The sequence below is a fragment of the Prionailurus bengalensis genome, chromosome C2, assembly GCF_016509475.1.
Source record: "Prionailurus bengalensis isolate Pbe53 chromosome C2, Fcat_Pben_1.1_paternal_pri, whole genome shotgun sequence".
NCBI lineage: Eukaryota > Metazoa > Chordata > Mammalia > Carnivora > Felidae > Prionailurus > Prionailurus bengalensis.
The window spans coordinates 148,789,236-148,802,069 of NC_057350.1; positions in this window are offsets into that span (position 1 = coordinate 148,789,236).

Consider the following 12,834-nt stretch of genomic DNA (forward strand, 5'->3'; position numbering starts at 1 on the left):
GAAGGCACCGTTCCAAGTCTTGGTTTTTTTTTTCTTTTTTAATGTTTATTTATTCTTGAGAGAGGGAGAGAGAGAGCAAGCACGCAGGGGAGAGGCAGATACAAAAGGAGACAGAGGATCCGAAGCGGGCTCTGTGCTGATAGGCAAGAGCCCAATGTGGGGCTCAAACCCACGAACCGTGAAATCATGACCTGAGCTGAAGCTGGACACGTAACCGACTGAGCCACCCAGGGGCTCCCCCGCGAGGGTTTTTGAAATAGTAATTCATTTCATCTTTACAACAACCTCATAAGGTATATGTGACTCCTGCTTCTATTTGACAGGTGGAGAAAAACCGGGTCAAAGAAATGTTCAATAACACCCCCAGATCCTGATGGAGCCAGGATTTGAACTCGGGCAATTTGCCTGCTGAGCCAGAGTCCCCAACCACTGCGTTGTACCACTTGCTTCACGACAGATCTGGTTTCATTTCTTCTACTTAACAGAACCGCCCAAAGTACAGCACGGCACCTGTTTTTTTATTTGCGTTCATTTAGGGACTGATTCTCCCATCACCGCCCCGAGGGAAGCAGGGCAGGAGCCCGGGCCCCTGGCACTCGCCACAGGACCTGTGCACGGTTAAGACTCAACGCAGGTTTATTTGGTGAATGAAGCCCAAGTTCACTGAAGAAGAAACAAACTTCTGACTCCCAAGTCCAATGTTCTTGTCAATATAGCCTGCTGCCTGCCTGAACGGTCGCTGTGATGTGTACATGCAACTTTCCCCCCAGTGGGGGGATGAAAACACTGCACGTGGGGTGTGGACAGTCCATCGTCCTGTGACCAAGCAGCTCCAGTAGGAACACCAACAGTGACATCCAGGGAAATCAAACAGGGCCTTGGCAGGACGGGTATATACGTTATATTATACTCATTTTCATGTGTATTAACATACACGTAATGTTAACGTCTTTGTCTATTAAATTGTCTACATCATATATGATTAGTATTTGTATATATTATATTCGCCTTTTATGTATATTATATCCATTCTATTAACATTTATCAAAAATGGAAGTTATGTCATTATTTTGATGACTAATTTTATTAAAATAGGCACTCAGGGGGCACCTGGGTGGCTCAGTTGGTTAAGCGTCCAGCCGCAGCTCAGGTCATGATCACTTGGTTCATGAGTTTGAGCCCGCATCAGGCTCTCTGCTGTCAGCTTGGAGCCCGCTTTAGATCCTCTGTCTGTCTCTCTCTCTGCCCATCCCTCACTCTCTCTCTCTCTGAAAAAAAAAATAAATATTTAAAATAAATAAATAAATAAAATACACGCTCAGGGCGCCTGGGCGGCTCAGTCACTTAAGAGTCTCACTCTTGGGGCGCCTGGGTGGCTCAGTCGGTTAAGCGGCCGACTTCAGCTCAGGTCATGATCTCGCGGTCCGTGAGTTCGAGCCCCGCGTCAGGCTCTGGGCTGATGGCTCAGAGCCTGGAGCCTGTTTCCGATTCTGTGTCTCCCTCTCTCTCTGCCCCTCCCCCGTTCATGCTCTGTCTCTCTCTGTCTCAAAAATAAATAAACGTTAAAAAAAAATTAAAAAAAAAAAAAAAGAGTCTGACTCTTGATTTCAGCTCAGGTCATGATCTCATGGTCGTGGGATCAAGCCCCGCATCAGGTTACATGCTAATCATGGAGTTGGCTCGAGACTTCTTTCCCTCTGCCCCTCTCCCCTACGCATGTACTCTCTTTCTCTCTCTCAAAAAATAAAATAAAATAAGACACTCATTTTTAAAGATTCACATACACAAAGGTACAGTGTAGAAATATAACACCTTCCCAGAGGAAACCCCTATTAATAATTTACATACATATATAGGCAAACATATATATATATTTCTCCCAGACACTTTTCCATGCAAAAAATAGTTGTATATTATCTTATTCAAAAACAAGTTCATACTACAAAATGTATAATGATTTCTAACTTGTTTTGTTGACCGAAATGTAGAGTATGGACAGTTTCCTTTAGAGCTATATCATCATTTATAACAGAGTATTACACTGTTTATGTGCCCCCCCAATTTAATCATTCCAGTACTGTTGAACACTAGGATGTTTCAGACTTTTACTATTATAATTTTTTCTTAATGTTTATTTATTTTTTGAGAGAGAGAGAGAGAGAGAGAGAGAGAGAGATTGAGTGGGGGAGGGGCAGAGAAAGGGGGACACAGAATCCGAAGCAAGCTCCAGGTTCCGAGCTATCAGCACAGAACCCGACGCGGGGCTCGAACTCACAAACCGTGAGATCATGACCTGGGCCAAAGTCGGACCGTTAACTGACTGAGCCACCCAGGTGTCCCTAAACTTTTGCTATTATAAAAAATGTCACTTGAATTATTTTTTCCATTAAACGATTTCTTTAGAATAAGAGAGACTGGAATTGTAATGACTGGGTCAAACCACACCATGTGTTATAAATACAACTCCTATATTACAAAATCACCCCCGGGGCGCCTCGGTGGCTCAGTCGGTTGAGCATTCGACTTTGGCTCATGTCGTGATCTCGCAGTTCGGATGCCCGCCTCAGATTCTGTGTCTCCCTCTGTCTGTCCGTCTGCCGCTCACGCTCTGTCTCTCGCATTGTCTCAAAAATAAGTAAACGTTAAAAAAATTCCAAAAAAAAATCGCTGCCAGGACGTCTGAACCAATTTTAACTCTGCTGATCCCGGGTGGGTCTCCTCACATGTTTGAGCGTTGGCTGGACGGTCCGGGTTGGCCTTGGCCGGGACCGCTGGGCTCTTCTCTCTTCCGCAGGGTCTCTCCTGCTCCAGCAGCTGAGGCTGGGCTTGTTCTCATGGCACAGAGGCTTCCAGAGATGGACGGGAAGTGTGCAAAGAAAGCATCTCGAAGGCCAGTCTGAGAACTGGCCTCAGGGTTATTTCTGCCGCATTGCGGTAAAGAGCGCTGACTTTCTGCGCCACGCGGGAGGGGTCCATAGTGGCAGTGTTCTGGGTCCCCGCGGTAAAAGGGAAACTTTCACAACGTGGGGAGCCCTTGATGTCCTTAATTTCCTTGGAGCAGGAACCCATTTCATCTCTTAAACAGAAAATAGATATAAGGTTAATGAAAAATAAACAGTTTCTAAAAAGAAGCAAACAAACAAACAAACAGTGCTGGGACAACTGGACATTTTTATGCCAAAAACTGGAAGACCTATACCTCACACTTTATATAAAAATTACCTCAATAGGGGCGCCTGGGTGGCGCAGTCGGTTAAGCGTCCGACTTCAGCCAGGTCACGATCTCGCGGTCCGGGAGTTCGAGCCCCGCGTCGGGCTCTGGGCTGATGGCTCGGAGCCTGGAGCCTGTTTCTGATATTGTGTCTTCCTCTCTCTCTGCCCCTCCCCCATTCATGCTCTGTCTCTCTCTGTCCCAAAAAAATAAATAAACGTTGAAAAAAAAAATTAAAAAAATAAATAAAAATTACCTCAATAAAGGGGTATCTGGGTGGCTCAGTCAGTTAAGCATCCCACTCGTAACCTCAGCTCAGGTCTTGGTCTCAGGGTTCTGAGTTCAAGCCCCATGTTGGACTCCATGCTGGCTGTGGAGGCTACTTAAAAAAAAAAAAAAAAAAAAGGTTAAGCATCAGTCCGTTAAGCATCCGACTTCAGCTCAGGTCGCGATCTCATGGTTTGTGAGTTTGAACCCCGCATCGGGCTCTCTGCTGTCAGCACAGAGCCTGCTTTGGATCCTCTGTTTCCCCCTTCCCCATCTCTTTGGCCCTCCCCCACGCACACACACATGTACATGCACTCTTTCTCTCTCAAAAATAAATATATTTTTTTTAAGTTTTTTTAATGACCTCCAAATGGATCAAAAACTAAAACATGAGGGGCACCTGGCTGGCTCAGTCGGTGGAACATGCAACTCTTGATCTCCGGTTATGAGTTCGAGACCCATGTTGGGCATAGAAATGACTTAAAATAAAATTTTAAAAAATAAACTAAAATGCAAGATGTAAAACTATTAGACCTTTAGAAGAAAACATAGGAGAAATTTTTATGAACTTGGGTTAGGAAAATGGAGCAAACGTTGTTAGCCTTCCTGAGAAGGGAAGACGGATGGGGAGGGCAGACCCAAGGGCCCTGAGAGGGGAGTCAGGAACCACAGAGAATTATTCCCAGGCCCAGAGTCCCAGCCAAGGAACCTGCACCTGGACGGCAATTTGCCTGACTGGATTTTGTAATTGTCGTGGCCCACTCATTCCTTCCTGCCTTCTGTTTGCTCCCGTCTTGAATAGGAGTATCTAGGACACTCACCCTCCACCTGTTTTACCCCCACATGTTGTGGGGGGGGGGGGAGCAGGTGACCCGCTTCTTCCATTTTGCAAATCACAAGAACCATACTCAAGGCGCTGACCTTGAGGAACTAGACCTGTGGAGCCTCTCGCCTGGGCCACGCTCGGATGACGAGATGCTGGGCTTCAAGCTGGTGCGGTGACGGGATGAGACTCTTGAGGACTGGATGAGTACGTTCTGCATATGGGAGGAATATAAAGAATTTGTGGCCAGAGGGCGGGCTATAGTGCTTTCAAAGATATGTCTACACCTTCTAGGAGAGCCTCCCCTCAAGACCTGGAGCTAAATGCCTCTCCCCTTGAGTGTGGAATGGATTTGGTGGCCCGCCTCTAATGAATAGAATATGGCAGAAATGACGCAATATCACATCCAAGGTCGAGTTAGGAAAAGACGATGGTTTCTGTCTTAGGTGAGTCCCCTTCCCCTTTGTCTCTTCACTCATTCTAAGGGAAGCCAGCTGCCATGTTATAGGGACCCTCAGGCAGCCTATGGAGAGGCCCATGTAGGAGGACCTGAGATACGCCAGCCGCTATGTGAGTCACCTTGGAAGGAGATTTTCTGAGGCCAGCTAACAGCCACACAAGTAACCTTGGGAGTAGATCATCACCCAGTCAAGCCGTGGAATGACTGAAGCCAAGACAGACAGGTCGACCGGGGCTCCATGACCAACCCTGCACCCAGGCCCCTGACCCTCAGAAACTGTGAGATAATAAATGTTTGGTGTTTTAGGCCACTAGGTTTGGGATGATTTGTTACTCGGCACTAGAGACCTAACACAGACGGCTACCTTGAAACTGGTCATTGTGTGATTTTTATCTCTTTGTTTCCTTCTCATGACCGCTGACCAGCTTTTCACATCCTGAAGACAGGAAGCAGGGAAATAGAATTCAGCACAGGTTGAAAAAGATGTATCAGTGTGGGATTGGCAAAAGCGTAGAAATACAGAAAAATGGAACAAAGTAGAGTCTAGAAATAGTTCCATGTAAATACAGCCAACTGATTTTTTTTTAATTTTTTTTTTCAACGTTTATTTATTTTTGGGACAGAGAGAGACCGAGCATGAACGGGGGAGGGGCAGAGAGAGAGGGAGACGCAGAATCGGAAACAGGCTCCAGGCTCCGAGCCATCAGCCCAGAGCCCGACGCGGGGCTGGAACTCCCAGACCGCGAGATCGTGACCTGGCTGAAGTCGGACGCTCAACCGACTGCGCCACCCAGGCGCCCCAACCAACTGATTTTTGATAGAAGCGTGAGGGCAATTCAATGGAGCTTTCTGTATTTTTTTTTCTATTGTTGCTGTAAAAGATTACCACAAACTTGGTGGCTTAAAACAACACAAATGGATTATCTTGCAGTTCTGGTGGTCGGAAGTCTGAACGTGTGTCCGAAGGTCTAAAATCAAGATCCCAGCAGGGCTGTGTTCTTCTTGATAGCTCTCAGGGAGAATCCGTTCCTTGTCTCTTCCAGCTTCTAGAGGCTACGTGCATTCCTTGGCTCATGGTCCCTTCCAGCAATGACATCACTCCAACCTCCTTCTGTCATTTTTACCTCCTTCTCGGACTCTGACCCTCCTCTGTCCCTCTTATAAGGACCCTTGCAATTACACTGCAAGTCTCACCTGGATGATGTTTTCAACAGGTGATGCTGGAACAGCTCGTGAGCAAAAAATAATGAACTTGAACCTATACTCACACCTTACACAGAAATGAACTCAAAATGGACCCTAAATCGAAATGTGGGAAATAGGGGCACCAGGGTGACTCAGTCAGTTGAGCGTGCGTCTTCTGACTCGTGATTTCAAACCCAGGTCATGATCTCACAGTCATGGGATTGAACCCCGTGTCAGGCTCCACACTGGGCGTGGAGCCTATTTCAGATTCTCTCACCCTCGGGGCGCCTGAATGGCTCAGTCGGTTAAGCATTTGACTTCAGCTCAGGTCATGATCTCACAGCTTGTGAGTCCCAGCCCTACGTCAGCTGTGCTGACAGCTCAGAGCCTGGAGCCTGCTCCGGATTCCATGTCTCCCTCTCTCTGCCCCTCTCCCCTCTGCTCATGCTCTGTCTCTTAAAAATGAATAAACATTAAAAAAAAAAAAAAGATTCTCTCACCCTCTCTCTCTGCCCCTCCCCTACTCATGCTCTGTCTCTTAAAAATAAATAAATAAAATTTAAAAATCTAAAAAAATGTGGAAGATGAAACTTCTAAACCTTTAGAAGAAAACATAAGACAACTCTTCGTGAAGTTGGATTCAGGGAAATAGTTCTTAGATACTACATCAAAAGCACAATCCATTGTTAAAAGTAGACATAGTAGACTTTGTCAAAATTAGAACATTTTACTCTGCAAAGATACTGATAAGAGAATACCTAAAGAGATAAGCTATAGAATGGGGAAAATGTTTGCAAATCATATATCTGACAAAGGGCTGGTTTCCCAAGTAGGTAAAGGACTCTTGAAATCCAGAAATAAGAAAATAAACAGCCTTATTTTAAAAATGGTAAACGATTTAAACAATCACTTCACCAAATTAGATGTACAATTGGCAAATAAGTACATGAAGAGATACTCACCATCATTAGTCATTAGGGAAATGCAAATCAAAACCGCAATGAAAATGAAATACTACATACCTATTAGCATGAACACACACACACACACAAACACACCACAAAAAGTCCCCAATACCAAGTGCTGGGGAGGACTCATAGTAACTGGAATTCTTACACATTGCTGGTAAGAATGCAGAATAGGACAGCCAATTTGGAAAACTCTTTGGCAATGTCTTTTTAAGTTAAACCTACACTTACCACATTTATCTAAATGAAAATCTGTGTTCACACAAAAAACCTGTATTTGAATGTTTAAAGCAGCTTTATTCACAATCACCTAAACCTGGAAAAACCCAGATATCCCTCAGCTGGGGAATGAACTAAAAACAAAATAAAACGGTGCACATTCACACAATGAACAACTACTCGGCCAAAAAAGACAGTAAACTGCTGATCCGTGAACAGCACAGGTGAATCTCAAATGCATTCTGCTAGGTGAAGAAAGCCAGCCTCAAACACACTCTATGTGATTCCATTTATGTGACATTCTGGAAAAGACAAAAACCTATAGGACAGATAATATATGGGTGGTTGCCAAGAATTAAGGATTTGACTACAAAGAGATAGCTGGAGGGAATTTTCGGAGGAGCTGCTCTGAGTCCTGGTGGTTACAAAGACTCCTTGCACTTGGCATAACTCGTAGAAAATTTCTAATGTTTATTTTTTTGTTTATTTTTAAGAGATTGAGAGAGAGAGAGAGCGTGCAAGCAGGGGAGGGGCAGAGAGAGAATTTCAAGCAGGCTCCATAGGGTCAGCACAGAGCCTGACGTGGGGCTCAAACTCACGAACCGTGAGATCATGACCTAAGCTAAAATCAAGAGTCAGACACTCAACCATCCGAAACACCTAAGTGCCCCTAAACAAAATAATTTTAAAAGAAGAAGAAACAGATGGATGAGGTCAAATGCCCTATGTGCCTTCATGCTAGGGAATGGGTTCCACACGTCAAGGAACAGAAGGATAAATGGTGGATGGATGGATGGATGGATGGCTCCCTATCTGTACACATATGATCACCTGCTCAAATTTTTAGGTTCTTCAGGTGACATTACTCAGACCTTTCGAGTGGGAGTGCAGGTGTCTTTTCTATAACCCCCCCCTCAGTTTATGGTACAGTGAGCTTCGGAGGTTAAATGAGATGCCAAATGCGAAAGCTCTTTATAAAGTGAAAGTGTACTATAAATACCAGCTATGTCACTGCTGAAGGAAGAAACAATCTCCATATTCATTTGTCCTGCAACAATACTGAGACTCCGGAAAGGCCACAAGCACCACTAATGAGCGCCCATAGCGTGTGTCCCTCCCAACTCACCACCTGGCAAAACGCCCCACGCAAGATTGGAAACAGAGGACGAACCCAACCTCAGCATCCTCCTCACAAGGAACGTGAAACCCAGAAAGAGATGAGATTTCCCTGCGGTCACACTGGGCGTTGGCGGGGCAGCTGGGGCCACGGGTCTCATGGTAGAATGTTCTTGACTGTATTCCATTTCAACTGGTGTGCACACAGTTCTTCCAATTCCCCAGCAGCTAAGCCCAAATAACCAGCATGATAGATCACTGAACCAGGCAAAATATTCCAGAGACATAAAAAAGGCAACAACAATTTAATGTTCCTATAAAGGAAAACATCTGTCCAAAGAAAACCGTCTAAATTTCACTGAGAATTGGAACTTTTCTTTTTGCTACAATCTGCTGGAGAGCCCTTGATTTCTCTCTGCTCTCCCACGCGAGACAACAATGGCATGATTGTGGGTTATTTTATTTGGAGGGTTTCTCGGCCTCTAAATATGAGCCAACCTATGATATGACCAGAAGAATTTCTTTAAAGTATAGATTTCCAGGGCACCTGGGTGGCTCAGTTGGTTAAGCGTCCAACTCTTGGTGTTGGCTCAGGTCACGATCTCACGGTTTCACGAGTTCAAGCCCCGCATCGAGTTCCGCACTGACAGTGCAGAGCCTGCTTGGGATTCTCTCTCTCTCTCCCTCTCTCTCTGTCCCTCCCCCCACCGCTCTGTCTCTAAAAATAAATAAATAAACTTGAAAGTTTTTTTCAATATAAATATCCAAGGAAATAAGGGGGTTAGAGGCCCTGAAGACTTTTTTCCATAGGTCTAAGACTTGGTTTTCCCAGAGTCTAAAAGGAGACAAGATCACTCTACAGAAAATCTATAATGCACCTTTGTACTCCAGTCTGAGGAAAGAGAGGGAATTCCGGAAAGAAGCTGCTGCCACATGTTGACGTTTCTTTCTGGATTCGAAATCGGCATTCAAGTCGGTTTCTATAGGTTGGAAACTGCTGAAGAAAGAACACAAAAGTACCTAAGGCAAAAGCCCAAAGAGCAGTAAACAAAGAGATCCTATTCTCTCCACTCCAGAGGGCACAGAATTAAAACAAAACAAAAAGTAAATTAAAAAAAAAAAAGAAAGAACTTGACAAGTATCTCTGGACACGTAGAAAGCTCATTTTTGCGAGAACTGCATTCCAACCAGCGAAGGGCTCGTGAATCTTGGAGAATTAAAAGCAAAGTAAAAGGGCTTTGACCCTTCTCTTCACCAGGCTTCCCACTCACCACGGGATAGAAGGCAAAAGAAAGAAAATTGCTCGTGGAGATTCATCTTGATGCAAAGGTGGGTGCCTTTATTTATACCTACTGTGCCCTTCTTACAGCTGAATGGTTTACTTCCTGATGAGACACGTTTAGGGCCATCATATGCTTGAATTTACTGGCAGGTATTATACGGTAAATTATTTCTGACTATAAAAAAGCATGCCCGATTTATGTGCATAGCAGGGCCCCGAAAGTATGACTATTCCAATGTCAGTAGACAGCGTTTAAGTTCTAACAGTCTCCTGATGAGCATTTGTGAACATCACTCATTTTTAAGGAGGTAGAGAAGAGTTAGTGAATTGGCAGATGTCGGACAGAAGAAGTGTTCATTTTGCTGTCCCTATCGAATAGTCTGCTTACAACAAATTTCATCAAGCGAGCATTTTGGGGATGCGAGAGCTGTGGCGGAGTGGCCTCTGGGGTCCGGTGGGCTCGAGGGGACACTTGGCTTTGCCTCTTTGTTGTCATAGGAGCAACTCTCTCTTGGAGCCTCAGTGTTTTCATCTGAAAAATGTGGATGACAGCAGTACCCTCCGATGTGGGGCACAAAGACAAAAAGTAGATGTAGATAAAGTTAAATTTCCTTAGAACTTGCAGCTCACTGACAAATACTTGAGGCAGGCCGAGTATAACACGCTCCCTCAGGGACTCCCAACTGTTTTCATGTTATTAAGGCTTTGCTGGAGGGAAAAACAACCTCAGCTTGACAATAGCTAGGCCTCCAGAATCCTGGGAGTCTTCTTTAGCATGTGAAAACCCTTTTGGAAATTTCCATTGTCTTTACCTCCCCCAACTCTCTAGTATATAATCAATTGCTCTGCACAAACCCAGTGCAGCTCTTTCTGCCCACGGGTCCCATCCCCGTGCCTTAATAAAACCACCTTTTTTGCACCGAAGATGTCTCAAGAATTCTTTCTGCAAACCACACCACTGCAAATCCCCATCACCCACCATATGGTGCTATTATAAGGCTCATGGAAATGTATATTAAAAAAAAAATCCTGCAGATCATCAAAGCATAGGTTGGCTTGCATTTAGAGGCAGACAATGGCTCATATTGAGAGGCTGAGAAACACTCCAAGTAAAATAACCCACAATCACGTCATTGTGGGATCGCATGGGAGAGCAGAGAGAGATCAAGGGCTCCCCCAGCAGATTGTAGCAAAAAGAAAGTTCCAATTATCAGGTGATAAAAAGGAAGAAAGGAGGAATGTCCTCACCATCAAGTTATACTCCCCATCAGTGTATCTCACCACTGGTGGTTCCTCCTGTCAAATGAAAACTTCTCACAAAATGTTCCAGAGCGTTGAGTCCGTTGATCTCTTGCTGGCAAGGGCGAAGTGTTAACAGTCAAAATTTGAGCGGTTGCCCACAGGCGTTGGATTTCTTCACTCTTAGGAAGGGAACTTTACAACTATATTAATTTGGAGGTGCAGTGATTGAGCTCCTTCCTTCCGTCACCTGCAAAACCCATAAGCAAATTCCAGTCCCCTTATTTGTACCTTTCACTGGATATATTTCAAGAATTTTGATTGGAAAATGCCAGAGATAGTCCTTTAATAATTTGAATTTCCTCTTTTACAGCTGTTCTTTCCAATGGGCTTCCAATCATTTGAGTCCATATGGAGAACTCCACCCTTTCCTTCTCTGACTCTAGTCTCCCATTCCTGATTGTTCCTTATTGAACCATGTCTATTGGTTTTTCTAGCCTTATTGAGTTTTTTCCTCTCTGGTTATGGTAGATCGATACCATTAATGGAGAGTTCCTGTGAGAAGTAAGGCTGATTGTTCATTTTCAGAAATACCAGATAAAAGCTGTGCTGTCTAATTAACAATAGGTTTACAACCTATTGGAAATATGTACTAACCTCCAACCCTCCCCGCCCCCCACGCCACCATCACAATGGAGTCCCAAACCCTTAGACACTTCGCTTCCTGGTTCTTCTTCTCCTCTCTATTTCTTGGGAGGAACTTTTCAATGAGCGTGGGCCAAAGAACAAAGGGAGGAAGGACTGAATGTCTCTGTATCACCTCAGGGAATGCACATTTGCTCTAATAAGACTACCTTTTGCCTTACATGGGCGTAGGCAAAGTTTGGGTAAGGCTATAACCTCTCTAGTACTCAGCCAATGAGGAACCAGGGGAGGGACTTGCATGCTAGGAGATAAACTGTGTGACTGCCTGGACTGTGCCTGTCCATCAGACACCCACTCTTGCCGAGAGCGTTGATTAAAGCTTCACTTCACTGTGCTCCAAGTCTCTGAATCCTTCCTTTGACTGGGTCGGTGGGCTTATTTCTAACAGTTTCCAACTATCTCAGCTGTTTTCCCAACTGTTTTGGATAAATACATTTATTCTTCCAAATGAGTGTACCCATTGGCTTCGAATAGTCGTTCACGCTTTAGTATAAGTGGATCTTTACCATCTATTTAGCTAATTTGCATTCATAAGAAAATACAAGATCGCAGAAGATACATAAAAGAGGAAAAGTGCAGGACATAATTTTCAAATTGAAACCGGCCAGATTTGGATGATAATCTCTTAAAAAAAAAATTTTTTTTTTAATGTTTATTCATTTTTGAGAGAGAGACAGAGCATGAGCAGGGGAAGGGCAGAGAGAGAGAGAGGGAGACACAGAATCTGAAGCAGGTTCCAGGTCTGTCAGCACAGAGCCCGACACCGGGCTCAAACCCATGAACTGTGAGACCATGCCCTGAGCCAAAGGCGGATGCTTAAGCGACTGAGTCACCCAGGCACCCCATGGATGCTAATCTCTTAAAGAGGGCCTAATCTTTAGTTTTCACTTGGTCCCTTTCTGTTGTTACCATTGCTCTAGGACTTACAGGCTTGATCAGCTGTCTCCCCTTTGCCCTCTGGATTGCCTTATTTTCACTCCAGGGATGGGCTACACTGAGGCTGTCGCAGCCACCTGGCAAAAGTATCACTCATCCCTGTCTTGCCAGCCCTTCTCTTAGGGTCTCCAATGTCATTGTTGATGACATGGCCCAGGTTTCTGTTTTCTTTTCTTTCTTTTCTCTTCCTCGCCTTTCTTTTTAAAGTAAGCTTCACACCCAGCCTGGGGCCCAACGCGGGGCTTGAACTCATGGCTCTGAGATCAAGACCTCAGCTGAGATCGAGAGTCAGACACTTAACCAGCTGAGCCACACAGGCACCCCTCTTTCTTTTCAGCAAATGTGACGATCTATTCCGGCTCTAGATTTTTCCAAAAACAGGTAGCAAAAAACCATTTTAAAAAATCATTGGCCATTTATACG